The sequence below is a fragment of the Chiloscyllium plagiosum genome, unplaced genomic scaffold (genome assembly GCF_037043375.1).
Source record: "Chiloscyllium plagiosum isolate Xiang-an unplaced genomic scaffold, Cpla_swu_hap1 HiC_scaffold_35, whole genome shotgun sequence".
Lineage (NCBI taxonomy): Eukaryota > Metazoa > Chordata > Chondrichthyes > Orectolobiformes > Hemiscylliidae > Chiloscyllium > Chiloscyllium plagiosum.
Window position 1 is genome coordinate 2338778 of NW_028270173.1, and position 24470 is coordinate 2363247.

General features: G+C 48.3%; 1 long non-coding RNA gene across 1 annotated transcript in view; it reads left to right on the forward strand.

Annotated features, from left to right (window-relative positions):
- Positions 1-24470, forward strand: part of LOC148139987 (uncharacterized) — a 207227-nt gene that overhangs the window by 81132 nt on the left and 101625 nt on the right. The gene's annotated exons all lie outside the window — the stretch shown is intronic.

The window sequence follows — 24470 nt, forward strand, 5'->3', positions numbered from 1 at the left end:
ATAGGAAGCAAGAGGCCCCCGGTATTTGAAGTTTATAGCGATCAAGAGGCCCCCGGTATTTGAAGTTATAGGGAGCAAGAGGCGCCTGGTATTTGAAGTTTATAGGAAGAAAGAGGCCCCCGGTATGTGAAGGTTATAGGGAGCAAGAGGCGCCCGGTATTTGAAGTTTATAGGGAGCAAGAGGCGCCTGGTATTTGAAGTTTATAGGGATCAAGAGGCCCCCGGTATTTGAAGTTTATAGGAAGAAAGAGGCCCCCGGTATGTGAAGGTTATAGGGAGCAAGAGGCGCCCGGTATTTGAAGTTTATAGGAAGAAAGAGGCCCCCGGTATGTGAAGGTTATAGGGAGCAAGAGGCGCCCGGTATTTGAAGTTTATAGGGAGCAAGAGGCCCCCGGTATGTGAAGGTTATAGGGAGCAAGAGGCGCCCGGTATTTGATGTTTATAGGGAGCAAGAGGCGCCTGGTATTTGAAGTTTATAGGGAGCAAGAGGCCCCCGGTATTTGAAGTTTATAGGGAGCAAGAGGCCCCCGGTATTTGAAGTTTATACGGAGCAAGAGGCACCTGGTATTTGAAGTTTATAGGGAGCAAGAGGCTCCTGGTATTTGAAGTTATAGGGAGCAAGAGGCCCCCGGTATTTGAAGTTCATAGGGAGCAAGAGGCTCCTGGTATTTGATGTTATAGGGAGCAAGAGGTCCCTGGTATTTGAAGTTTATACGGAGCAAGAGGCGCCTGCTATTTGAAGTTTATGGGGAGCAAGAGGTCCCCTGGTATTTGAAGTTATAGGGAGCAAGAGGCCCCTGGTATTTGAAGATATAGGGAGCATGAGGTCCCCGGTATTTGAAGTTTATCGCGAGCAAGAGGCTCCTGGTATTTGAAGTTATAGGGAGCAACAGTCCATCAGTATTTAAAGTTTATAGGGAGCAAGTGGCCTCCTGTATTTGAAGTTTATGGGGAACAAAATGTCCCCGGTATTTGAAATTATAGGGAGCAAGAGGTCCCCGGTATTTGAAGTTTATTGGGAGCAAGAGGCCCACAGTATTTGAAGTTTAGAGGGAACAAGAGGTCCCCGGTATTTGAAGTTTATAGGGAGCAAGAGGACCCCGGTATTTGAGGTTTCTGGGGAGCAAGAGGCCTCCGGTATTTGAAGTTTATAGGGAGCAAGAGGTCCCCGGTTTTGAAGTTTATAGGGAGCATGAGGTCCCCGGTAGTTGAGGTTTACAGGGAGCAAGAGGCCCCCGGTATTTGAAGTTTATAGGGAGCAAGAGGCCCCGGTATTTGAAGTTTATAGGGAGCAAGAGGCCCCCGGTATTTGAAGTTTATAGGGAGCAAGAGGCTCCTGGTATTTGAAGTTTATAGGGAGTAGGAGGCGCCTGGTATTTGAAGTTTATAGTGATCAAGAGGCCCCCGGTATTTGACGTTTATTGGAAGCAAGAGGCCCCCGGTATTTGAAGATTATAGGAAGCAAGAGGCCCCCGGTATTTGAAGTTTATAGGGATCAAGAGGCCCCCGGTATTTGAAGTTATAGGGAGCAAGAGGCGCCTGGTATTTGAGGTTTATAGGAAGCAAGAGGCCCCCGGTATGTGAAGTTTATAGGGAGCAAGAGGCCCCCGGTATTTGAAGTTTATAGGGAGCAAGAGGCGTCTGGTATTTGAAGTTTATAGGGAGCAAGAGGCCCCCGGTATTTGAAGTTTATGGGGAGCAAGAGGACATCGGTATTTGTAGTTTAGAGGGAGCAAGAAGCCCCCGGTATTTGAAGTTTATAGGGAGCAAGAGGCCCCCGGTATTTGAAGTTTATATGGAGCAAGAGGACCCCGGTATTTGAAGTTTATAGGGAGCAAGAGGTCCCCGGTATTTGAAGTTTATAGGGAGCAAGAGGTCCCCGGTATTTGAAGTTTATAGGGAGCAAGAGGCCCCTGGTATTTGAAGTTTATGGGGAGCAAGAGGTCCCCGGTATTTGAAGTCTATAGGGAGCAAGAGGTCTCCGGTATTTGAGTTTATAGGGAGCAAGAGGACCCCGGTATTTGAAGATTATAGGGAGCAAGAGGTCCCCGGTGTTTGAAGTTTATAGGGAGCAAGAGGCCCCCGGTATTTGAAGTTTATAGGGAGCAAGAGGCCCCCGGTATTTGAAGTTTATAGGGAGCAAGAGGCCCCCGGTATTTGAAGTTTATAGGGAGCAAGAGGCCCCCGGTATTTGAAGTTTATAGGGAGCAAGAGGCCCACAGTATTTGAAGTTTATGGGGAGCAAGAGGCCCCCGGTATTTGAAGTTTATGGGGAGCAAGACGCCCCCGGTATTTGAAGTTTATAGGGAGCAAGAGGTCCCCGGTATTTGAAGTTTATAGGGAGCAAGAGGCCCCTGGTATTTGAAGTTGATGGGGAGCAAGAGGCCCCCGGTATTTGAAGTTTATAGGGAGCAAGAGGCCCCCGGTATTTGAAGTTTATACGGAGCAAGAGGCTCCTGGTATTTGAAGTTATAGGGAGCAAGAGGCCCCCGGTATTTGAAGTTCATAGGGAGCAAGAGGCTCCTGGTATTTGAAGTTATAGGGAGCAAGAGGTCCCTGGTATTTGAAGTTTATACGGAGCAAGGGGCGCCTGCTATTTGAAGTTTATAGGGAGCAAGAGGTCCCCTGGTATTTGAAGTTATAGGGAGCAAGAGGCCCCTGGTATTTGAAGATATAGGGAGCAAGAGGTCCCCGGTATTTGAAGTTTATCGGGAGCAAGAGGCTCCTGGTATTTGAAGTTATAGGGAGCAACAGTCCATCAGTATTTAAAGTTTATAGGGAGCAAGTGTCCCCCTGTATTTGAAGTATATGGGGAACAAAATGTCCCCGGTATTTGAATTTATAGGGAGCAAGAGGTCCCCGGTATTTGAAGTTAATTGGGAGCAAGCGGCCCACAGTATTTGAAGTTTAGAGGGAGCAAGAGGTCCCCGGTATTTGAAGTTTATAGGGAGCAAGAGGACCCCGGTATTTGAGGTTTCTGGGGAGCAAGAGGCCCCCGGTATTTGAAGTTTATAGGGAGCAAGAGGTCCCCGGTTTTGAAGTTTACAGGAAGCAAGAGGACCCCGGTATTTGAAGTTTATTGGGAGCAACAGGCCCCCGGTATTTGAAGTTTATAGGGAGCAAGAGGCTCCGGGTATTTGAAGTTTATAGGGAGCAAGAGGTCCCCGGTATTTGAAGTTTATAGGGAGCAAGAGGTCCCCGGTATTTGAAGTTTATAGGGAGCAAGAGGTCCCCGGTATTTGAAGTTTATAGGGAGCAAGAGGTTCCTGGAATTTGAAGTTTATAGGGAGCAAGAGGCCCCCGGTATTTGAAGATTATAGGAAGCAAGAGGCCCCCGGTATTTGAAGTTTATAGGGATCAAGAGGCCCCCGGTATTTGAAGTTATAGGGAGCAAGAGGCGCCTGGTATTTGAAGTTTATAGGAAGAAAGAGGCCCCCGGTATGTGAAGGTTATAGGGAGCAAGAGGCGCCCGGTATTTGAAGTTTATAGGGAGCAAGAGGCGCCTGGTATTTGAAGTTTATAGGAAGAAAGAGGCCCCCGGTATGTGAAGGTTATAGGGAGCAAGAGGCGCCCGGTATTTGAAGTTTATAGGGAGCAAGAGGCGCCTGGTATTTGAAGTTTATAGGGATCAAGAGGCCCCCGGTATTTGAAGTTTATAGGAAGAAAGAGGCCCCCGGTATGTGAAGGTTATAGGGAGCAAGAGGCGCCCGGTATTTGAAGTTTATAGGGAGCAAGAGGCCCCCGGTATTTGAAGTTTATAGGAAGAAAGAGGCCCCCGGTATGTGAAGGGTATAGGGAGCAAGAGGCCCCCGGTATTTGAAGTTTATAGGGAGCAAGAGGCCCCTGGTATTTGAAGTTATAGGGAGCAAGAGGCGCCTGGTATTTGAAGTTTATAGGAAGAAAGAGGCCCCCGGTATTTGAAGTTATAGGGAGCAAGAGGCGCCTGGTATTTGAAGTTTATAGGAAGAAAGAGGCCTCCGGTATTTGAAGTTATAGGGAGCAAGAGGCTTCCGGTATTTGAAGTTTATCGGAAGAAAGAGGCCCCCGGTATGTGAAGGTTATAGGGAGCAAGAGGCGCCCGGTATTTGATGTGTATAGGGAGCAAGAGGCCCCTGGTATTTGAAGTTATAGGGAGCAACAGTCCATCAGTATTTAAAGTTTATAGGGAGCAAGAGGCCCCCTGTATTTGAAGTTTATGGGGAACAAAATGTCCCCGGTATTTGAAATTATAGGGAGCAAGACGTCCCCGGTATTTGAAGTTTATTGGGAGCAAGCGGCCCACAGTATTTGAAGTTTAGAGGGAGCAAGAGGTCCCCGGTATTTGAAGTTTATAGGGAGCAAGAGGACCCCGGTATTGGAAGTTTATGGGGAGCAAGAGGCCCCCGGTATTTGAAGTTTATAGGAAGCAAGAGGACCCCGGTATTTGAAGTTTATAGGGAGCAAGAGGCCCCTGGTATTTGAAGTTTATTGGGAGCAAGAGGCCCCCGGTATTTGAAGTTTATGGGGAGCAAGAGGCTCCTGGTATTTGAAGTTTATAGGGAGCATGAGGTCCCCGGTATTTGAAGTTTAGAGGGAGCAAGAGGTCCCCGGTATTTGAAGTTTATAGGGAGCACGAGGTCCCCGGTATTTGAAGTTTATAGGGAGCAAGAGGCTCCTGGTATTTGAAGTTTATAGGGAGCATGAGGTCCCCGGTATTTGAGGTTTACAGGAAGAAAGAGGCCCCCGGTATTTGAAGTTATAGGGAGCAAGAGGCGCCTGGTATTTGAAGTTTATAGGAAGAAAGAGGCCCCCGGTATTTGAAGTTATAGGGAGCAAGAGGCGCCCGGTATTTGAAGTTTATAGGGAGCAAGAGGCGCCTGGTATTTGAAGTTTATAGGGATCAAGAGGCCCCCGGTATTTGAAGTTTATAGGAAGAAAGAGGCCCCCGGTATGTGAAGGTTATAGGGAGCAAGAGGCGCCCGGTATTTGAAGTTTATAGGGAGCAAGAGGCCCCCGGTATTTGAAGTTTATAGGAAGAAAGAGGCCCCCGGTATGTGAAGGTTATAGGGAGCAAGAGGCGCCCGGTATTTGAAGTTTATAGGGAGCAAGAGGCCCCCGGTATTTGAAGTTTATAGGGAGCAAGAGGCCCCCGGTATTTGAAGTTTATAGGGAGCAAGAGGCCCCTGGTATTTGAAGTTTATAGGGAGCAAGAGGCCCCCGGTATTTGAAGTTTATAGGGAGCAAGAGGCCCCTGGTATGTGAAGTTCATTGGGAGCAAGAGGCCCCCGGTATTTGAAGTTTATAGGGAGCAAGAGGCCCCCGGTATTTGAAGTTTATAGGGAGCAAGAGGCCCCCGGTATTTGAAGTTCATAGGGAGCAAGAGGCCCCCGGTATTTGAAGTTTATAGGGAGCAAGAGGCCCCCGGTATTTGAAGTTTATAGGGAGCAAGAGGCCCCCGGTATTTGAAGTTTATAGGGAGCAAGAGGCCCCCGGTATTTGAAGTTTATAGGGAGCAAGAGGCCCCCGGTATTTGAAGTTTATAGGAAGCAAGAGGCCCCCGGTATGTGAAGTTTATAGGGAGCAAGAGGCCCCTGGTATTTGAAGTGTATAGGGAGCAAGAGGCCCCCGGTATTTGAAGTGTATAGGGAGCAAGAGGCTCCTGGTATTTGAAGTTTATAGGGAGCAAGAGGCCCCCGGTATTTGAAGTTTATGGGAAGCAAGAGGCCCCCGGTATTTGAAGTTTATAGGGAGCAAGAGGCGCCTGGTATTTGAAGTTTATAGGAAGCAAGAGGCCCCCGGTATGTGAAGTTTATAAAGAGCAAGAGGCCCCCGGTATTTGAAGTTTATAGGGAGCAAGAGGCGCCTGGTATTTGAAGTTTATAGGGATCAAGAGGCCCCCGGTATTTGAAGTTTATAGGAAGAAAGAGGCCCCCGGTATGTGAAGGTTATAGGGAGCAAGAGGCGCCCGGTATTTGAAGTTTATAGGGAGCAAGAGGCCCCCGGTATTTGAAGTTTATAGGAAGAAAGAGGCCCCCGGTATGTGAAGGTTATAGGGAGCAAGAGGCGCCCGGTATTTGAAGTTTATAGGGAGCAAGAGGCGCCTGGTATTTGAAGTTTATAGGGATCAAGAGGCCCCCGGTATTTGAAGTTTATAGGAAGAAAGAGGCCCCCGGTATGTGAAGGTTATAGGGAGCAAGAGGCGCCCGGTATTTGAAGTTTATAGGGAGCAAGAGGCCCCCGGTATTTGAAGTTTATAGGAAGAAAGAGGCCCCCGGTATGTGAAGGTTATAGGGAGCAAGAGGCGCCCGGTATTTGAAGTTTATAGGGAGCAAGAGGCCCCCGGTATTTGAAGTTTATAGGGAGCAAGAGGCCCCCGGTATTTGAAGTTTATAGGGAGCAAGAGGCCCCTGGTATTTGAAGTTTATAGGGAGCAAGAGGCCCCCGGTATTTGAAGTTTATAGGGAGCAAGAGGCCCCCGGTATTTGAAGTTCATAGGGAGCAAGAGGCCCCTGGTATGTGAAGTTCATTGGGAGCAAGAGGCCCCCGGTATTTGAAGTTTATAGGGAGCAAGAGGCCCCCGGTATTTGAAGTTTATAGGGAGCAAGAGGCCCCCGGTATTTGAAGTTCATAGGGAGCAAGAGGCCCCCGGTATTTGAAGTTTATAGGGAGCAAGAGGCCCCCGGTATTTGAAGTTTATAGGGAGCAAGAGGCCCCCGGTATTTGAAGTTTATAGGGAGCAAGAGGCCCCCGGTATTTGAAGTTTATAGGGAGCAAGAGGCCCCCGGTATTTGAAGTTTATAGGGAGCAAGAGGCCCCCGGTATTTGAAGTTTATAGGGAGCAAGAGGCCCCCGGTATTTGAAGTTTATAGGAAGCAAGAGGCCCCCGGTATGTGAAGTTTATAGGGAGCAAGAGGCCCCCGGTATTTGAAGTGTATAGGGAGCAAGAGGCTCCTGGTATTTGAAGTTTATAGGGAGCAAGAGGCCCCCGGTATTTGAAGTTTATAGGAAGCAAGAGGCCCCCGGTATTTGAAGTTTATAGGGAGCAAGAGGCGCCTGGTATTTGAAGTTTATAGGAAGCAAGAGGCCCCCGGTATGTGAAGTTTATAAAGAGCAAGAGGCCCCCGGTATTTGAAGTTTATAGGGAGCAAGAGGCGCCTGGTATTTGAAGTTTATAGGGAGCAAGAGGCCCCTGGTATTTGAAGTTTATAGGGAGCAAGAGGCCCCCGGTATTTGAAGTTTATGGGGAGCAAGAGGACATCGGTATTTGTAGTTTAGAGGGAGCAAGAAGCCCCCGGTATTTGAAGTTTATAGGGAGCAAGAGGCCCCCGGTATTTGAAGTTTATATGGAGCAAGAGGACCCCGGTATTTGAAGTTTATAGGGAGCAAGAGGCCCCCGGTATTTGAAGTTTATAGGGAGCAAGAGGTCCCCGGTATTTGAAGTTTATAGGGAGCAAGAGGTCCCTGGTATTTGAAGTTTATACGGAGCAAGAGGCGCCTGGTATTTGATGTGTATAGGGAGCAAGAGGCCCCTGGTATTTGAAGTTATAGGGAGCAAGGGGCCCCTGGTATTTGAAGATATAGGGAGCAAGAGGCTCCTGGTATTTGAAGTTATAGGGAGCAAGAGGCCCCCTGTATTTGAAGTTTATGGGGAACAAAATGTCCCCGGTATTTGAAATTATAGGGAGCAAGAGGTCCCCGGTATTTGAAGTTTATTGGGAGCAAGCGGCCCACAGTATTTGAAGTTTAGAGGGAGCAAGAGGTCCCCGGTATTTGAAGTTTATAGGGAGCAAGAGGCCCCCGGTATTTGAAGTTTATAGGGAGCAAGAGGCCCCCGGTATTTGAAGTTTATAGGGAGCAAGAGGCCCCCGGTATTTGAAGTTTATAGGGAGCAAGAGGCCCCCGGTATTTGAAGTTTATAGGGAGCAAGAGGCCCCCGGTATTTGAAGTTTATAGGAAGCAAGAGGCCCCCGGTATGTGAAGTTTATAGGGAGCAAGAGGCCCCCGGTATTTGAAGTGTATAGGGAGCAAGAGGCCCCCGGTATTTGAAGTTTATAGGGAGCAAGAGGCCCCCGGTATTTGAAGTTTATAGGGAGCAAGAGGCCCCCGGTATTTGAAGTTTATAGGGAGCAAGAGGCGCCTGGTATTTGAAGTTTATAGGAAGCAAGAGGCCCCCGGTATGTGAAGTTTATAAAGAGCAAGAGGCCCCCGGTATTTGAAGTTTATAGGGAGCAAGAGGCGCCTGGTATTTGAAGTTTATAGGGAGCAAGAGGCCCCTGGTATTTGAAGTTTATAGGGAGCAAGAGGCCCCCGGTATTTGAAGTTTATGGGGAGCAAGAGGACATCGGTATTTGTAGTTTAGAGGGAGCAAGAAGCCCCCGGTATTTGAAGTTTATAGGGAGCAAGAGGCCCCCGGTATTTGAAGTTTATATGGAGCAAGAGGACCCCGGTATTTGAAGTTTATAGGGAGCAAGAGGCCCCCGGTATTTGAAGTTTATAGGGAGCAAGAGGTCCCCGGTATTTGAAGTTTATAGGGAGCAAGAGGTCCCTGGTATTTGAAGTTTATACGGAGCAAGAGACGCCTGGTATTTGATGTGTATAGGGAGCAAGAGGCCCCTGGTATTTGAAGTTATAGGGAGCAAGGGGCCCCTGGTATTTGAAGATATAGGGAGCAAGAGGCTCCTGGTATTTGAAGTTATAGGGAGCAAGAGGCCCCCTGTATTTGAAGTTTATGGGGAACAAAATGTCCCCGGTATTTGAAATTATAGGGAGCAAGAGGTCCCCGGTATTTGAAGTTTATTGGGAGCAAGCGGCCCACAGTATTTGAAGTTTAGAGGGAGCAAGGGGTCCCCGGTATTTGAAGTTTATTGGGAGCAAGAGGCCCCCGGTATTTGAAGTTTATGGGGAGCAAGAGGCTCCTGGTATTTGAAATTTATAGGGAGCATGAGGTCCCCGGCATTTGAAGTTTAGAGGGAGCAAGAGGTCCCCGGTATTTGAAGTTTATAGGGAGCAAGAGGTCCCCGGTATTTGAAGTTTATAGGGAGCAAGAGGCTCCTGGTATTTGAAGTTTATAGGGAGCATGAGGTCCCCGGTATTTGAGGTTTACAGGGAGCAAGAGGCCCCCGGTATTTGAAGTTTATAGGGAGCAAGAGGCCCCTGGTATTTGAAGTTTATAGGAAGCAAGAGGCGCCTGATATTTGAAGTTTATAGGGAGCAAGAGGCCCCCGGTATTTGAAGTTTATAGGGAGCAAGAGGCCCCCGGTATGTGAAGTTTATAGGGAGCAAGAGGCCCCCGGTATTTGAAGTTTATAGGGAGCAAGAGGCCCCCGGTATTTGAAGTTTATAGGGAGCAAGAGGCCCCCGGTATTTGAAGTTTATAGGGAGCAAGAGGCTCCGGTATTTGAAGTTTAAAGGGAGCAAGAGGCGCCTGGTATTTGAAGTTTATAGTGATCAAGAGGCCCCCGGTATTTGAAGATTATAGGAAGCAAGAGGCCCCCGGTATTTGAAGTTTATAGGCAGCAAGAGGCCCCCGGTATTTGAAGTTTATAGGAAGCAAGAGGCCCCTGGTATTTGAAGTTTATTGGGAGCAAGAGGCCCCCGGTATTTGAAGTTTATAGGGAGCAAGAGGCCCCCGGTATGTGAAGTTTATAGGGAGCAGGAGGCCCCCGGTATTTGAAGTTTATGGGGAACAAAATGTCTCCGGTATTAGAAATTATAGGAAGCAAGAGGCCCCCGGTATTTGAAGTTTATAGGAAGCAAGATGCCCCCGGTATTTGAAGTTTATAGGGATCAAGAGGCCCCCGGTATTTGAAGTTATAGGGAGCAAGAGGCGCCTGGTATGTGAAGTTTATAGGAAGCAAGAGGCCCCCGGTATGTGAAGTTTATAGGGAGCAAGAGGCCCCCGGTATTTGAAGTTTCTCGGGAGCAAGAGGCGTCTGGTATTTGAAGTTTATAGGGAGCAAGAGACCCCTGGTATTTGAAGTTTATAGGAAGCAAGAGGCCCCCGGTATTTGAAGTTTATGGGGAGCAAGAGGACATCGGTATTTGTAGTTTAGAGGGAGCAAGAAGCCCCCGGTATTTGAAGTTTATAGGGAGCAAGAGGCCCCCGGTATTTGAAGTTTATATGGAGCAAGAGGACCCCGGTATTTGAAGTTTATAGGGAGCAAGAGGCACCCGGTATTTGAAGTTTATAGGAAGCAAGAGGTCCCCGGTATTTGAAGTTTATAGGGAGCAAGAGGCCCCTGGTATTTGAAGTTTATGGGGAGCAAGAGGCTCCTGGTATTTGAAGTTTATGGGGAGCAAGAGGTCCCCGGTATTTGAAGTTTATAGGGAGCAAGAGGACCCCGGTATTTGAAGTTTATAGGGAGCAAGAGGTCCCCGGTGTTTGAAGTTTATAGGGAGCAAGAGGCCCCTGGTATTTGAAGTTTATAGGGAGCATGAGGTCCCCGGTATTTGAAGTTTATAGGGAGCAAGAGGTCCCCGGTATTTGAAGTTTATAGGGAGCAAGAGGTCCCCGGTATTTGAACTTTATAGGGAGCAAGAGGCTCCTGGTATTTGAAGTTTATAGGGAGCATGAGGTCCCCGGTATTTGAAGTTTACAGGGAGCAAGAGGCCCCCGGTATTTGAAGTTTATAGGGAGCAAGAGGCCCCTGGTATTTGAAGTTTATAGGGAGCAAGAGGCTCCTGGTATTTGAAGTTTATAGGGAGCAAGAGGCCCCCGGTATTTGATGTTTATAGGGAGCAAGAGGCTCCTGGTATTTGAAGTTTATAGGGAGCAAGAGGCGCCTGGTATTTGAAGTTTATAGTGATCAAGAGGCCCCCGGTATTTGACGTTTATTGGAAGCAAGAGGCCCCCGGTATTTGAAGATTATAAGAAGCCAGAGGCCCCCGGTATTTGAAGTTTATAGGGATCAAGAGGCCCCCGGTATTTGAAGTTATAGGAAGCAAGAGGCCCCCGGTATGTGAAGTTTATAGGGAGCAAGAGGCCCCCGGTATTTGAAGTTTATAGGGAGCAAGAGGCGTCTGGTATTTGAAGTTTATAGGGAGCAACAGGCCCCTGGTATTTGAAGTTTATAGGGAGCAAGAGGCCCCCGGTATTTGAAGTTTATGGGGAGCAAGAGGACATCGGTATTTGTAGTATAGAGGGAGCAAGAAGCCCCCGGTATTTGAAGTTTATAGGGAGCAAGAGGCCCCCGGTATTTGAAGTTTATATGGAGCAAGAGGACCCCGGTATTTGAAGTTTATAGGGAGCAAGAGGTCCCCGGTATTTGAAGTTTATAGGGAGCAAGAGGTCCCCGGTATTTGAAGTTTATAGGGAGCAAGTGGCCCCTGGTATTTGAAGTTTATGGGGAGCAAGAGGTCCCCGGTATTTGAAGTCTATAGGGAGCAAGAGGTCCCCGGTATTTGAAGTTTATGGGGAGCAAGAGGTCCCCGGTATTTGAAGTTTATGGGGAGCAAGAGGCCCCCGGTATTTGAAGTTTATAGGGAGCAAGAGGCCCCCGGTATTTGAAGTTTATAGGGAGCAAGAGGCCCACAGTATTTGAAGTTTATGGGGAGCAAGAGGCCCCCGGTATTTGAAGTTTATAGGGAGCAAGAGGTCCCCGGTATTTGAAGTTTATAGGGAGCAAGAGGCCCCTGGTATTTGAAGTTGATGGGGAGCAAGAGGCCCCCGGTATTTGAAGTTTATAGGGAGCAAGAGGCCCCCGGTATTTGAAGTTTATAGGGAGCAAGAGGACCCCGGTATTTGAAGTTTATACGGAGCAAGAGGCGCCAGGTATTTGAAGTTTATAGGGAGCAAGAGGCTCCTGGTATTTGAAGTTATAGGGAGCAAGAGGCCCCCGGTATTTGAAGTTCATAGGGAGCAAGAGGCTCCTGGTATTTGAAGTTATAGGGAGCAAGAGGTCCCTGGTATTTGAAGTTTATACGGAGCAAGAGGCGCCTGCTATTTGAAGTTATAGGGAGCAAGAGGCCCCTGGTATTTGAAGATATAGGGAGCAAGAGGTCCCCGGTATTTGAAGTTTATCGGGAGCAAGAGGCTCCTGGTATTTGAAGTTATAGGGAGCAAGAGGCCCCTAGTATTTGAAGTTATAGGGAGCAACAGTCCATCAGTATTAAAAGTTTATAGGGAGCAAGTGGCCCCCTGTATTTGAAGTTTATGGGGAACAAAATGTCCCCGGTATTTGAAATTATAGGGAGCAAGAGGTCCCCGGTATTTGAAGTTTATTGGGAGCAAGCGGCCCACAGTATTTGAAGTTTAGAGGGAGCAAGAGGTCCCCGGTATTTGAAGTTTATAGGGAGCAAGAGGACCAGGTATTTGAGGTTTCTGGGGAGCAAGAGGCCCCCGGTGTTTGAAGTTTATAGGGAGCAAGAGGTCCCCGGTTTTGAAGTTTACAGGAAGCAAGAGGACCCCGGTATTTGAAGTTTATAGGGAGCAAGAGGCCCCGGTATTTGAAGTTTATTGGGAGCAAGAGGCCCCCAATATTTGAAGTTTATAGGGAGCAAGAGGTTCCTGGTATTTGAAGTTTATAGGGAGCAAGAGGCCCCTGGTATTTAAAGTTTATAGGAAGCAAGAGGCCCCTGGTATTTGAAGTTTATTGGGAGCAAGAGGCCCCCGGTATTTGAAGTTTATAGGGAGCAAGAGGCCCCCGGTATTTGAAGTTTATAGGAAGCAAGAGGTCCCCGGTATTTGAAGTTTATAGGGAGCAAGAGGTCCCTGGTATTTGAAGTTTATACGGAGCAAGAGGCGCCTGGTATTTGATGTGTATAGGGAGCAAGAGGCCCCTGGTATTTGAAGTTATAGGGAGCAAGGGGCCCCTGGTATTTGAAGATATAGGGAGCAAGAGGCTCCTGGTATTTGAAGTTATAGGGAGCAAGAGGCCCCTGGTATTTGAAGTTATAGGGAGCAAGAGGCCCAGGTATTTGAAGTTTATTGGGAGCAAGAGGCTCCTGGTATTTGAAGTTTATAGGGAGCATGAGGTCCCCGGTATTTGAAGTTTATAGGGAGCAAGAGGTCCCCGGTATTTGAAGTTTATAGGGAGCAAGAGGTCCCCGGTATTTGAACTTTATAGGGAGCAAGAGGCCCCCGGTATTTGAAGTTTATAGGGAGCAAGAGGCCCCCGGTATTTGAAGTTTATAGGGAGCAAGAGGCCCCCGGTATTTGAAGTTTATAGGGAGCAAGAGGCCCACAGTATTTGAAGTTTATGGGGAGCAAGAGGCCCCCGGTATTTGAAGTTTATGGGGAGCAAGACGCCCCCGGTATTTGAAGTTTATAGGGAGCAAGAGGTCCCCGGTATTTGAAGTTTATAGGGAGCAAGAGGCCCCTGGTATTTGAAGTTGATGGGGAGCAAGAGGCCCCCGGTATTTGAAGTTTATAGGGAGCAAGAGGCCCCCGGTATTTCAAGTTTATACGGAGCAAGAGGCTCCTGGTATTTGAAGTTATAGGGAGCAAGAGGCCCCCGGTATTTGAAGTTCATAGGGAGCAAGAGGCTCCTGGTATTTGAAGTTTATAGGGAGCAAGAGGTCCCCTGGTATTTGAAGTTATAGGGAGCAAGAGGCCCCTGGTATTTGAAGATATAGGGAGCAAGAGGTCCCCGGTATTTGAAGTTTATCGGGAGCAAGAGGCTCCTGGTATTTGAAGTTATAGGGAGCAACAGTCCATCAGTATTTAAAGTTTATAGGGAGCAAGTGTCCCCCTGTATTTGAAGTATATGGGGAACAAAATGTCCCCGGTATTTGAATTTATAGGGAGCAAGAGGTCCCCGGTATTTGAAGTTAATTGGGAGCAAGCGGCCCACAGTATTTGAAGTTTAGAGGGAGCAAGAGGTCCCCGGTATTTGAAGTTTATAGGGAGCAAGAGGACCCCGGTATTTGAGGTTTCTGGGGAGCAAGAGGCCCCCGGTATTTGAAGTTTATAGGGAGCAAGAGGTCCCCGGTTTTGAAGTTTACAGGAAGCAAGAGGACCCCGGTATTTGAAGTTTATAGGGAGCAAGAGGCCCCGGTATTTGAAGTTTATTGGGAGCAAGAGGCCCCCGGTATTTGAAGTTTATAGGGAGCAAGAGGCTCCGGGTATTTGAAGTTTATAGGGAGCAAGAGGTCCCCGGTATTTGAAGTTTATAGGGAGCAAGAGGTCCCCGGTATTTGAAGTTTATAGGGAGCAAAAGGTCCCCGGTATTTGAAGTTTATAGGGAGCAAGAGGTTCCTGGAATTTGAAGTTTATAGGGAGCAAGAGGCCCCCGGTATTTGAAGATTATAGGAAGCAAGAGGCCCCCGGTATTTGAAGTTTATAGGGATCAAGAGGCCCCCGGTATTTGAAGTTATAGGGAGCAAGAGGCGCCTGGTATTTGAAGTTTATAGGAAGAAAGAGGCCCCCGGTATGTGAAGGTTATAGGGAGCAAGAGGCGCCCGGTATTTGAAGTTTATAGGGAGCAAGAGGCGCCTGGTATTTGAAGTTTATAGGAAGAAAGAGGCCCCCGGTATGTGAAGGTTATAGGGAGCAAGAGGCGCCCGGTATTTGAAGTTTATAGGGAGCAAGAGGCCCCCGGTATTTGAAGTTTATAGGGAGCAAGAGGCCCCCGGTATTTGAAGTTTATAGGGAGCAAGAGGCCCCTGGTATTTGAAGTTTATAGGGAGCAAGAGGCCCCCGGTATTTGAAGTTTATAGGGAGCAAGAGGCCCCTGGTATGTGAAGTTCATTGGGAGCAAGAGGCCCCCGGTATTTGAAGTTTATAGGGAGCAAGAGGCCCCCGGTATTTGAAGTTTATAGGGAGCAAGAGGCCCCCGGTATTTGAAGTTTATAGGGAGCAAGAGGCCCCCGGTATTTGAAGTTTATAGGGAGCAAGAGGCCCCCGGTATTTGAAGTTTATAGGAAGCAAGAGGCCCCCGGTATTTGAAGTTTATAGGGAGCAAGAGGTCCCCGGTATTTGAAGTTTATAGGGAGCAAGAGGCCCCCGGTATTTGAAGTTTATAGGGAGCAAGAGGTCCCCGGTATTTGAAGTTTATAGGGAGCAAGAGGCCCCCGGTATTTGAAGTTTATAGGGAGCAAGAGGCCCCCGGTATGTGAAGTTTATAGGGAGCAAGAGGCCCCCGGTATTTGAAGTGTATAGGGAGCAAGAGGCTCCTGGTATTTGAAGTTTATAGGGAGCAAGAGGCCCCCGGTATTTGAAGTTTATAGGAAGCAAGAGGCCCCCGGTATTTGAAGTTTATAGGGAGCAAGAGGCGCCTGGTATTTGAAGTTTATAGGAAGCAAGAGGCCCCCGGTATGTGAAGTTTATAAAGAGCAAGAGGCCCCCGGTATTTGAAGTTTATAGGGAGCAAGAGGCGCCTGGTATTTGAAGTTTATAGGGAGCAAGAGGCCCCTGGTATTTGAAGTTTATAGGGAGCAAGAGGCCCCCGGTATTTGAAGTTTATGGGGAGCAAGAGGACATCGGTATTTGAAGTTTATAGGGAGCAAGAGGCCCCTGGTATGTGAAGTTCATTGGGAGCAAGAGGCCCCCGGTATTTGAAGTTTATAGGGAGCAAGAGGCCCCCGGTATTTGAAGTTCATAGGGAGCAAGAGGCCCCCGGTATTTGAAGTTTATAGGGAGCAAGAGGCCCCCGGTATTTGAAGTTTATAGGGAGCAAGAGGCCCCCGGTATTTGAAGTTTATAGGGAGCAAGAGGCCCCCGGTATTTGAAGTTTATAGGGAGCAAGAGGCCCCCGGTATTTGAAGTTTATAGGAAGCAAGAGGCCCCCGGTATTTGAAGTTTATAGGGAGCAAGAGGCCCCCGGTATTTGAAGTTTATAGGGAGCAAGAGGTCCCCGGTATTTGAAGTTTATAGGGAGCAAGAGGCCCCCGGTATTTGAAGTTTATAGGGAGCAAGAGGCCCCCGGTATGTGAAGTTTATAGGGAGCAAGAGGCCCCCGGTATTTGAAGTGTATAGGGAGCAAGAGGCTCCTGGTATTTGAAGTTTATAGGGAGCAAGAGGCCCCCGGTATTTGAAGTTTATAGGAAGCAAGAGGCCCCCGGTATTTGAAGTTTATAGGGAGCAAGAGGCGCCTGGTATTTGAAGTTTATAGGAAGCAAGAGGCCCCCGGTATGTGAAGTTTATAAAGAGCAAGAGGCCCCCGGTATTTGAAGTTTATAGGGAGCAAGAGGCGCCTGGTATTTGAAGTTTATAGGGAGCAAGAGGCCCCTGGTATTTGAAGTTTATAGGGAGCAAGAGGCCCCCGGTATTTGAAGTTTATAGGGAGCAAGAGGCCCCCGGTATGTGAAGTTTATAGGGAGCAAGAGGCCCCCGGTATTTGAAGTGTATAGGGAGCAAGAGGCTCCTGGTATTTGAAGTTTATAGGGAGCAAGAGGCCCCCGGTATTTGAAGTTTATAGGAAGCAAGAGGCCCCCGGTATTTGAAGTTTATAGGGAGCAAGAGGCGCCTGGTATTTGAAGTTTATAGGAAGCAAGAGGCCCCCGGTATGTGAAGTTTATAAAGAGCAAGAGGCCCCCGGTATTTGAAGTTTATAGGGAGCAAGAGGCGCCTGGTATTTGAAGTTTATAGGGAGCAAGAGGCCCCTGGTATTTGAAGTTTATAGGGAGCAAGAGGCCCCCGGTATTTGAAGTTTATGGGGAGCAAGAGGACATCGGTATTTGTAGTTTAGAGGAAGCAAGAGGCCCCCGGTATGTGAAGGTTATAGGGAGCAAGAGGCGCCCGGTATTTGAAGTTTATAGGGAGCAAGAGGCGCCTGGTATTTGAAGTTTATAGGGATCAAGAGGCCCCCGGTATTTGAAGTTTATAGGAAGAAAGAGGCCCCCGGTATGTGAAGGTTATAGGGAGCAAGAGGCGCCCGGTATTTGAAGTTTATAGGGAGCAAGAGGCCCCCGGTATTTGAAGTTTATAGGAAGAAAGAGGCCCCCGGTATGTGAAGGTTATAGGGAGCAAGAGGCGCCCGGTATTTGAAGTTTATAGGGAGCAAGAGGCCCCCGGTATTTGAAGTTTATAGGAAGCAAGAGGCCCCCGGTATTTGAAGTTTATAGGGAGCAAGAGGCGCCTGGTATTTGAAGTTTATAGGAAGCAAGAGGCCCCCGGTATGTGAAGTTTATAAAGAGCAAGAGGCCCCCGGTATTTGAAGTTTATAGGGAGCAAGAGGCGCCTGGTATTTGAAGTTTATAGGGAGCAAGAGGCCCCTGGTATTTGAAGTTTATAGGGAGCAAGAGGCCCCCGGTATTTGAAGTTTATGGGGAGCAAGAGGACATCGGTATTTGAAGTTTATAGGGAGCAAGAGGCCCCTGGTATGTGAAGTTCATTGGGAGCAAGAGGCCCCCGGTATTTGAAGTTTATAGGGAGCAAGAGGCCCCCGGTATTTGAAGTTCATAGGGAGCAAGAGGCCCCCGGTATTTGAAGTTTATAGGGAGCAAGAGGCCCCCGGTATTTGAAGTTTATAGGGAGCAAGAGGCCCCCGGTATTTGAAGTTTATAGGGAGCAAGAGGCCCCCGGTATTTGAAGTTTATAGGGAGCAAGAGGCCCCCGGTATTTGAAGTTTATAGGAAGCAAGAGGCCCCCGGTATTTGAAGTTTATAGGGAGCAAGAGGTCCCCGGTATTTGAAGTTTATAGGGAGCAAGAGGCCCCCGGTATTTGAAGTTTATAGGGAGCAAGAGGCCCCCGGTATGTGAAGTTTATAGGGAGCAAGAGGCCCCCGGTATTTGAAGTGTATAGGGAGCAAGAGGCTCCTGGTATTTGAAGTTTATAGGGAGCAAGAGGCCCCCGGTATTTGAAGTTTATAGGAAGCAAGAGGCCCCCGGTATTTGAAGTTTATAGGGAGCAAGAGGCGCCTGGTATTTGAAGTTTATAGGAAGCAAGAGGCCCCCGGTATGTGAAGTTTATAAAGAGCAAGAGGCCCCCGGTATTTGAAGTTTATAGGGAGCAAGAGGCGCCTGGTATTTGAAGTTTATAGGGAGCAAGAGGCCCCTGGTATTTGAAGTTTATAGGGAGCAAGAGGCCCCCGGTATTTGAAGTTTATGGGGAGCAAGAGGACATCGGTATTTGTAGTTTAGAGGAAGCAAGAAGCCCCCGGTATGTGAAGGTTATAGGGAGCAAGAGGCGCCCGGTATTTGAAGTTTATAGGGAGCAAGAGGCGCCTGGTATTTGAAGTTTATAGGGATCAAGAGGCCCCCGGTATTTGAAGTTTATAGGAAGAAAGAGGCCCCCGGTATGTGAAGGTTATAGGGAGCAAGAGGCGCCCGGTATTTGAAGTTTATAGGGAGCAAGAGGCCCCCGGTATTTGAAGTTTATAGGAAGAAAGAGGCCCCCGGTATGTGAAGGTTATAGGGAGCAAGAGGCGCCCGGTATTTGAAGTTTATAGGGAGCAAGAGGCCCCCGGTATTTGAAGTTTATAGGGAGCAAGAGGCCCCCGGTATTTGAAGTTTATAGGGAGCAAGAGGCCCCTGGTATTTGAAGTTTATAGGGAGCAAGAGGCCCCCGGTATTTGAAGTTTATAGGGAGCAAGAGGCCCCCGGTATTTGAAGTTCATAGGGAGCAAGAGGCCCCTGGTATGTGAAGTTCATTGGGAGCAAGAGGCCCCCGGTATTTGAAGTTTATAGGGAGCAAGAGGCCCCCGGTATTTGAAGTTTATAGGGAGCAAGAGGCCCCCGGTATTTGAAGTTTATAGGGAGCAAGAGGCCCCCGGTATTTGAAGTTTATAGGGAGCAAGAGGCCCCCGGTATTTGAAGTTTATAGGGAGCAAGAGGCCCCCGGTATTTGAAGTTTATAGGGAGCAAGAGGCCCCCGGTATTTGAAGTTTATAGGGAGCAAGAGGCCCCCGGTATTTGAAGTTTATAGGGAGCAAGAGGCCCCCGGTATTTGAAGTTTATAGGGAGCAAGAGGCCCCCGGTATTTGAAGTTTATAGGGAGCAAGAGGCGCCTGGTATTTGAAGTTTATAGGGAGCAAGAGGCCCCCGGTATTTGAAGTTTATAAAGAGCAAGAGGCCCCCGGTATTTGAAGTTTATAGGGAGCAAGAGGCGCCTGGTATTTGAAGTTTATAGGGAGCAAGAGGCCCCTGGTATTTGAAGTTTATAGGGAGCAAGAGGCCCCCGGTATTTGAAGTTTATGGGGAGCAAGAGGACATCGGTATTTGTAGTTTAGAGGGAGCAAGAAGCCCCCGGTATTTGAAGTTTATAGGGAGCAAGAGGCCCCCGGTATTTGAAGTTTATATGGAGCAAGAGGACCCCGGTATTTGAAGTTTATAGGGAGCAAGAGGCCCCCGGTATTTGAAGTTTATAGGGAGCAAGAGGTCCCCGGTATTTGAAGTTTATAGGGAGCAAGAGGTCCCTGGTATTTGAAGTTTATACGGAGCAAGAGGCGCCTGGTATTTGATGTGTATAGGGAGCAAGAGGCCCCTGGTATTTGAAGTTATAGGGAGCAAGGGGCCCCTGGTATTTGAAGATATAGGGAGCAAGAGGCTCCTGGTATTTGAAGTTATAGGGAGCAAGAGGCCCCTGGTATTTGAAGTTATAGGGAGCAACAGTCCATCAGTATTTAAAGTTTATAGGGAGCAAGAGGCCCCCTGTATTTGAAGTTTATGGGGAACAAAATGTCCCCGGTATTTGAAATTATAGGGAGCAAGAGGTCCCCGGTATTTGAAGTTTATTGGGAGCAAGCGGCCCACAGTATTTGAAGTTTAGAGGGAGCAAGAGGTCCCCGGTATTTGAAGTTTATAGGGAGCAAGAGGACCCCGGTATTGGAAGTTTATGGGGAGCAAGAGGCCCCCGGTATTTGAAGTTTATAGGAAGCAAGAGGACCCCGGTATTTGAAGTTTATAGGGAGCAAGAGGCCCCTGGTATTTGAAGTTTATTGGGAGCAAGAGGCCCCCGGTATTTGAAGTTTATGGGGAGCAAGAGGCTCCTGGTATTTGAAGTTTATAGGGAGCATGAGGTCCCCGGTATTTGAAGTTTAGAGGGAGCAAGAGGTCCCCGGTATTTGAAGTTTATAGGGAGCACGAGGTCCCCGGTATTTGAAGTTTATAGGGAGCAAGAGGCTCCTGGTATTTGAAGTTTATCGGGAGCATGAGGTCCCCGGTATTTGAGGTTTACAGGAAGAAAGAGGCCCCCGGTATTTGAAGTTATAGGGAGCAAGAGGCGCCTGGTATTTGAAGTTTATAGGAAGAAAGAGGCCCCCGGTATTTGAAGTTATAGGGAGCAAGAGGCGCCTGGTATTTGAAGTTTATCGGAAGAAAGAGGCCCCCGGTATGTGAAGGTTATAGGGAGCAAGAGGCGCCTGGTATTTGAAGTTTATAGGGATCAAGAGGCCCCCGGTATTTGAAGTTTATAGGAAGAAAGAGGCCCCCGGTATTTGAAGTTTATAGGAAGAAAGAGGCCCCCGGTATGTGAAGGTTATAGGGAGCAAGAGGCGCCCGGTATTTGAAGTTTATAGGGAGCAAGAGGCCCCCGGTATTTGAAGTTTATAGGGAGCAAGAGGCCCCCGGTATTTGAAGTTTATAGGGAGCAAGAGGCCCCTGGTATGTGAAGTTCATTGGGAGCAAGAGGCCCCTGGTATGTGAAGTTCATTGGGAGCAAGAGGCCCCCGGTATTTGAAGTTTATAGGGAGCAAGAGGCCCCCGGTATTTGAAGTTCATAGGGAGCAAGAGGCCCCCGGTATTTGAAGTTTATAGGGAGCAAGAGGCCCCCGGTATTTGAAGTTTATAGGGAGCAAGAGGCCCCCGGTATTTGAAGTTTATAGGGAGCAAGAGGCCCCCGGTATTTGAAGTTTATAGGGAGCAAGAGGCCCCCGGTATTTGAAGTTTATAGGAAGCAAGAGGCCCCCGGTATGTGAAGTTTATAGGGAGCAAGAGGCCCCCGGTATTTGAAGTGTATAGGGAGCAAGAGGCTCCTGGTATTTGAAGTTTATAGGGAGCAAGAGGCCCCCGGTATTTGAAGTTTATAGGAAGCAAGAGGCCCCCGGTATTTGAAGTTTATAGGGAGCAAGAGGCGCCTGGTATTTGAAGTTTATAGGAAGCAAGAGGCCCCCGGTATGTGAAGTTTATAAAGAGCAAGAGGCCCCCGGTATTTGAAGTTTATAGGGAGCAAGAGGCGCCTGGTATTTGAAGTTTATAGGGAGCAAGAGGCCCCTGGTATTTGAAGTTTATAGGGAGCAAGAGGCCCCCGGTATTTGAAGTTTATGGGGAGCAAGAGGACATCGGTATTTGTAGTTTAGAGGGAGCAAGAAGCCCCCGGTATGTGAAGGTTATAGGGAGCAAGAGGCGCCCGGTATTTGAAGTTTATAGGGAGCAAGAGGCGCCTGGTATTTGAAGTTTATAGGGATCAAGAGGCCCCCGGTATTTGAAGTTTATAGGGAGCAAGAGGCCCCTGGTATTTGAAGTTTATAGGGAGCAAGAGGCCCCCGGTATTTGAAGTTTATAGGGAGCAAGAGGCCCCCGGTATTTGAAGTTCATAGGGAGCAAGAGGCCCCTGGTATGTGAAGTTCATTGGGAGCAAGAGGCCCCCGGTATTTGAAGTTTATAGGGAGCAAGAGGCCCCCGGTATTTGAAGTTTATAGGGAGCAAGAGGCCCCCGGTATTTGAAGTTTATAGGGAGCAAGAGGCCCCCGGTATTTGAAGTTTATAGGGAGCAAGAGGCCCCCGGTATTTGAAGTTTATAGGGAGCAAGAGGCCCCCGGTATTTGAAGTTTATAGGGAGCAAGAGGCCCCCGGTATTTGAAGTTTATAGGGAGCAAGAGGCCCCCGGTATTTGAAGTTTATAGGGAGCAAGAGGCCCCCGGTATTTGAAGTTTATAGGGAGCAAGAGGCCCCCGGTATTTGAAGTTTATAGGGAGCAAGAGGCGCCTGGTATTTGAAGTTTATAGGGAGCAAGAGGCCCCCGGTATTTGAAGTTTATAAAGAGCAAGAGGCCCCCGGTATTTGAAGTTTATAGGGAGCAAGAGGCGCCTGGTATTTGAAGTTTATAGGGAGCAAGAGGCCCCTGGTATTTGAAGTTTATAGGGAGCAAGAGGCCCCCGGTATTTGAAGTTTATGGGGAGCAAGAGGACATCGGTATTTGTAGTTTAGAGGGAGCAAGAAGCCCCCGGTATTTGAAGTTTATAGGGAGCAAGAGGCCCCCGGTATTTGAAGTTTATATGGAGCAAGAGGACCCCGGTATTTGAAGTTTATAGGGAGCAAGAGGCCCCCGGTATTTGAAGTTTATAGGGAGCAAGAGGTCCCCGGTATTTGAAGTTTATAGGGAGCAAGAGGTCCCTGGTATTTGAAGTTTATACGGAGCAAGAGGCGCCTGGTATTTGATGTGTATAGGGAGCAAGAGGCCCCTGGTATTTGAAGTTATAGGGAGCAAGGGGCCCCTGGTATTTGAAGATATAGGGAGCAAGAGGCTCCTGGTATTTGAAGTTATAGGGAGCAAGAGGCCCCTGGTATTTGAAGTTATAGGGAGCAACAGTCCATCAGTATTTAAAGTTTATAGGGAGCAAGAGGCCCCCTGTATTTGAAGTTTATGGGGAACAAAATGTCCCCGGTATTTGAAATTATAGGGAGCAAGAGGTCCCCGGTATTTGAAGTTTATTGGGAGCAAGCGGCCCACAGTATTTGAAGTTTAGAGGGAGCAAGAGGTCCCCGGTATTTGAAGTTTATAGGGAGCAAGAGGACCCCGGTATTGGAAGTTTATGGGGAGCAAGAGGCCCCCGGTATTTGAAGTTTATAGGAAGCAAGAGGACCCCGGTATTTGAAGTTTATAGGGAGCAAGAGGCCCCTGGTATTTGAAGTTTATTGGGAGCAAGAGGCCCCCGGTATTTGAAGTTTATGGGGAGCAAGAGGCTCCTGGTATTTGAAGTTTATAGGGAGCATGAGGTCCCCGGTATTTGAAGTTTAGAGGGAGCAAGAGGTCCCCGGTATTTGAAGTTTATAGGGAGCACGAGGTCCCCGGTATTTGAAGTTTATAGGGAGCAAGAGGCTCCTGGTATTTGAAGTTTATAGGGAGCATGAGGTCCCCGGTATTTGAGGTTTACAGGAAGAAAGAGGCCCCCGGTATTTGAAGTTATAGGGAGCAAGAGGCGCCTGGTATTTGAAGTTTATAGGAAGAAAGAGGCCCCCGGTATTTGAAGTTATAGGGAGCAAGAGGCGCCTGGTATTTGAAGTTTATCGGAAGAAAGAGGCCCCCGGTATGTGAAGGTTATAGGGAGCAAGAGGCGCCTGGTATTTGAAGTTTATAGGGATCAAGAGGCCCCCGGTATTTGAAGTTTATAGGAAGAAAGAGGCCCCCGGTATGTGAAGGTTATAGGGAGCAAGAGGCGCCCGGTATTTGAAGTTTATAGGGAGCAAGAGGCCCCCGGTATTTGAAGTTTATAGGAAGAAAGAGGCCCCCGGTATGTGAAGGTTATAGGGAGCAAGAGGCGCCCGGTATTTGAAGTTTATAGGGAGCAAGAGGCCCCCGGTATTTGAAGTTTATAGGGAGCAAGAGGCCCCCGGTATTTGAAGTTTATAGGGAGCAAGAGGCCCCTGGTATGTGAAGTTCATTGGGAGCAAGAGGCCCCTGGTATGTGAAGTTCATTGGGAGCAAGAGGCCCCCGGTATTTGAAGTTTATAGGGAGCAAGAGGCCCCCGGTATTTGAAGTTTATAGGGAGCAAGAGGCCCCCGGTATTTGAAGTTCATAGGGAGCAAGAGGCCCCCGGTATTTGAAGTTTATAGGGAGCAAGAGGCCCCCGGTATTTGAAGTTTATAGGGAGCAAGAGGCCCCCGGTATTTGAAGTTTATAGGGAGCAAGAGGCCCCCGGTATTTGAAGTTTATAGGGAGCAAGAGGCCCCCGGTATTTGAAGTTTATAGGAAGCAAGAGGCCCCCGGTATGTGAAGTTTATAGGGAGCAAGAGGCCCCCGGTATTTGAAGTGTATAGGGAGCAAGAGGCTCCTGGTATTTGAAGTTTATAGGGAGCAAGAGGCCCCCGGTATTTGAAGTTTATAGGAAGCAAGAGGCCCCCGGTATTTGAAGTTTATAGGGAGCAAGAGGCGCCTGGTATTTGAAGTTTATAGGAAGCAAGAGGCCCCCGGTATGTGAAGTTTATAAAGAGCAAGAGGCCCCCGGTATTTGAAGTTTATAGGGAGCAAGAGGCGCCTGGTATTTGAAGTTTATAGGGAGCAAGAGGCCCCTGGTATTTGAAGTTTATAGGGAGCAAGAGGCCCCCGGTATTTGAAGTTTATGGGGAGCAAGAGGACATCGGTATTTGTAGTTTAGAGGGAGCAAGAAGCCCCCGGTATGTGAAGGTTATAGGGAGCAAGAGGCGCCCGGTATTTGAAGTTTATAGGGAGCAAGAGGCGCCTGGTATTTGAAGTTTATAGGGATCAAGAGGCCCCCGGTATTTGAAGTTTATAGGAAGAAAGAGGCCCCCGGTATGTGAAGGTTATAGGGAGCAAGAGGCGCCCGGTATTTGAAGTTTATAGGGAGCAAGAGGCCCCCGGTATTTGAAGTTTATAGGAAGAAAGAGGCCCCCGGTATGTGAAGGTTATAGGGAGCAAGAGGCGCCCGGTATTTG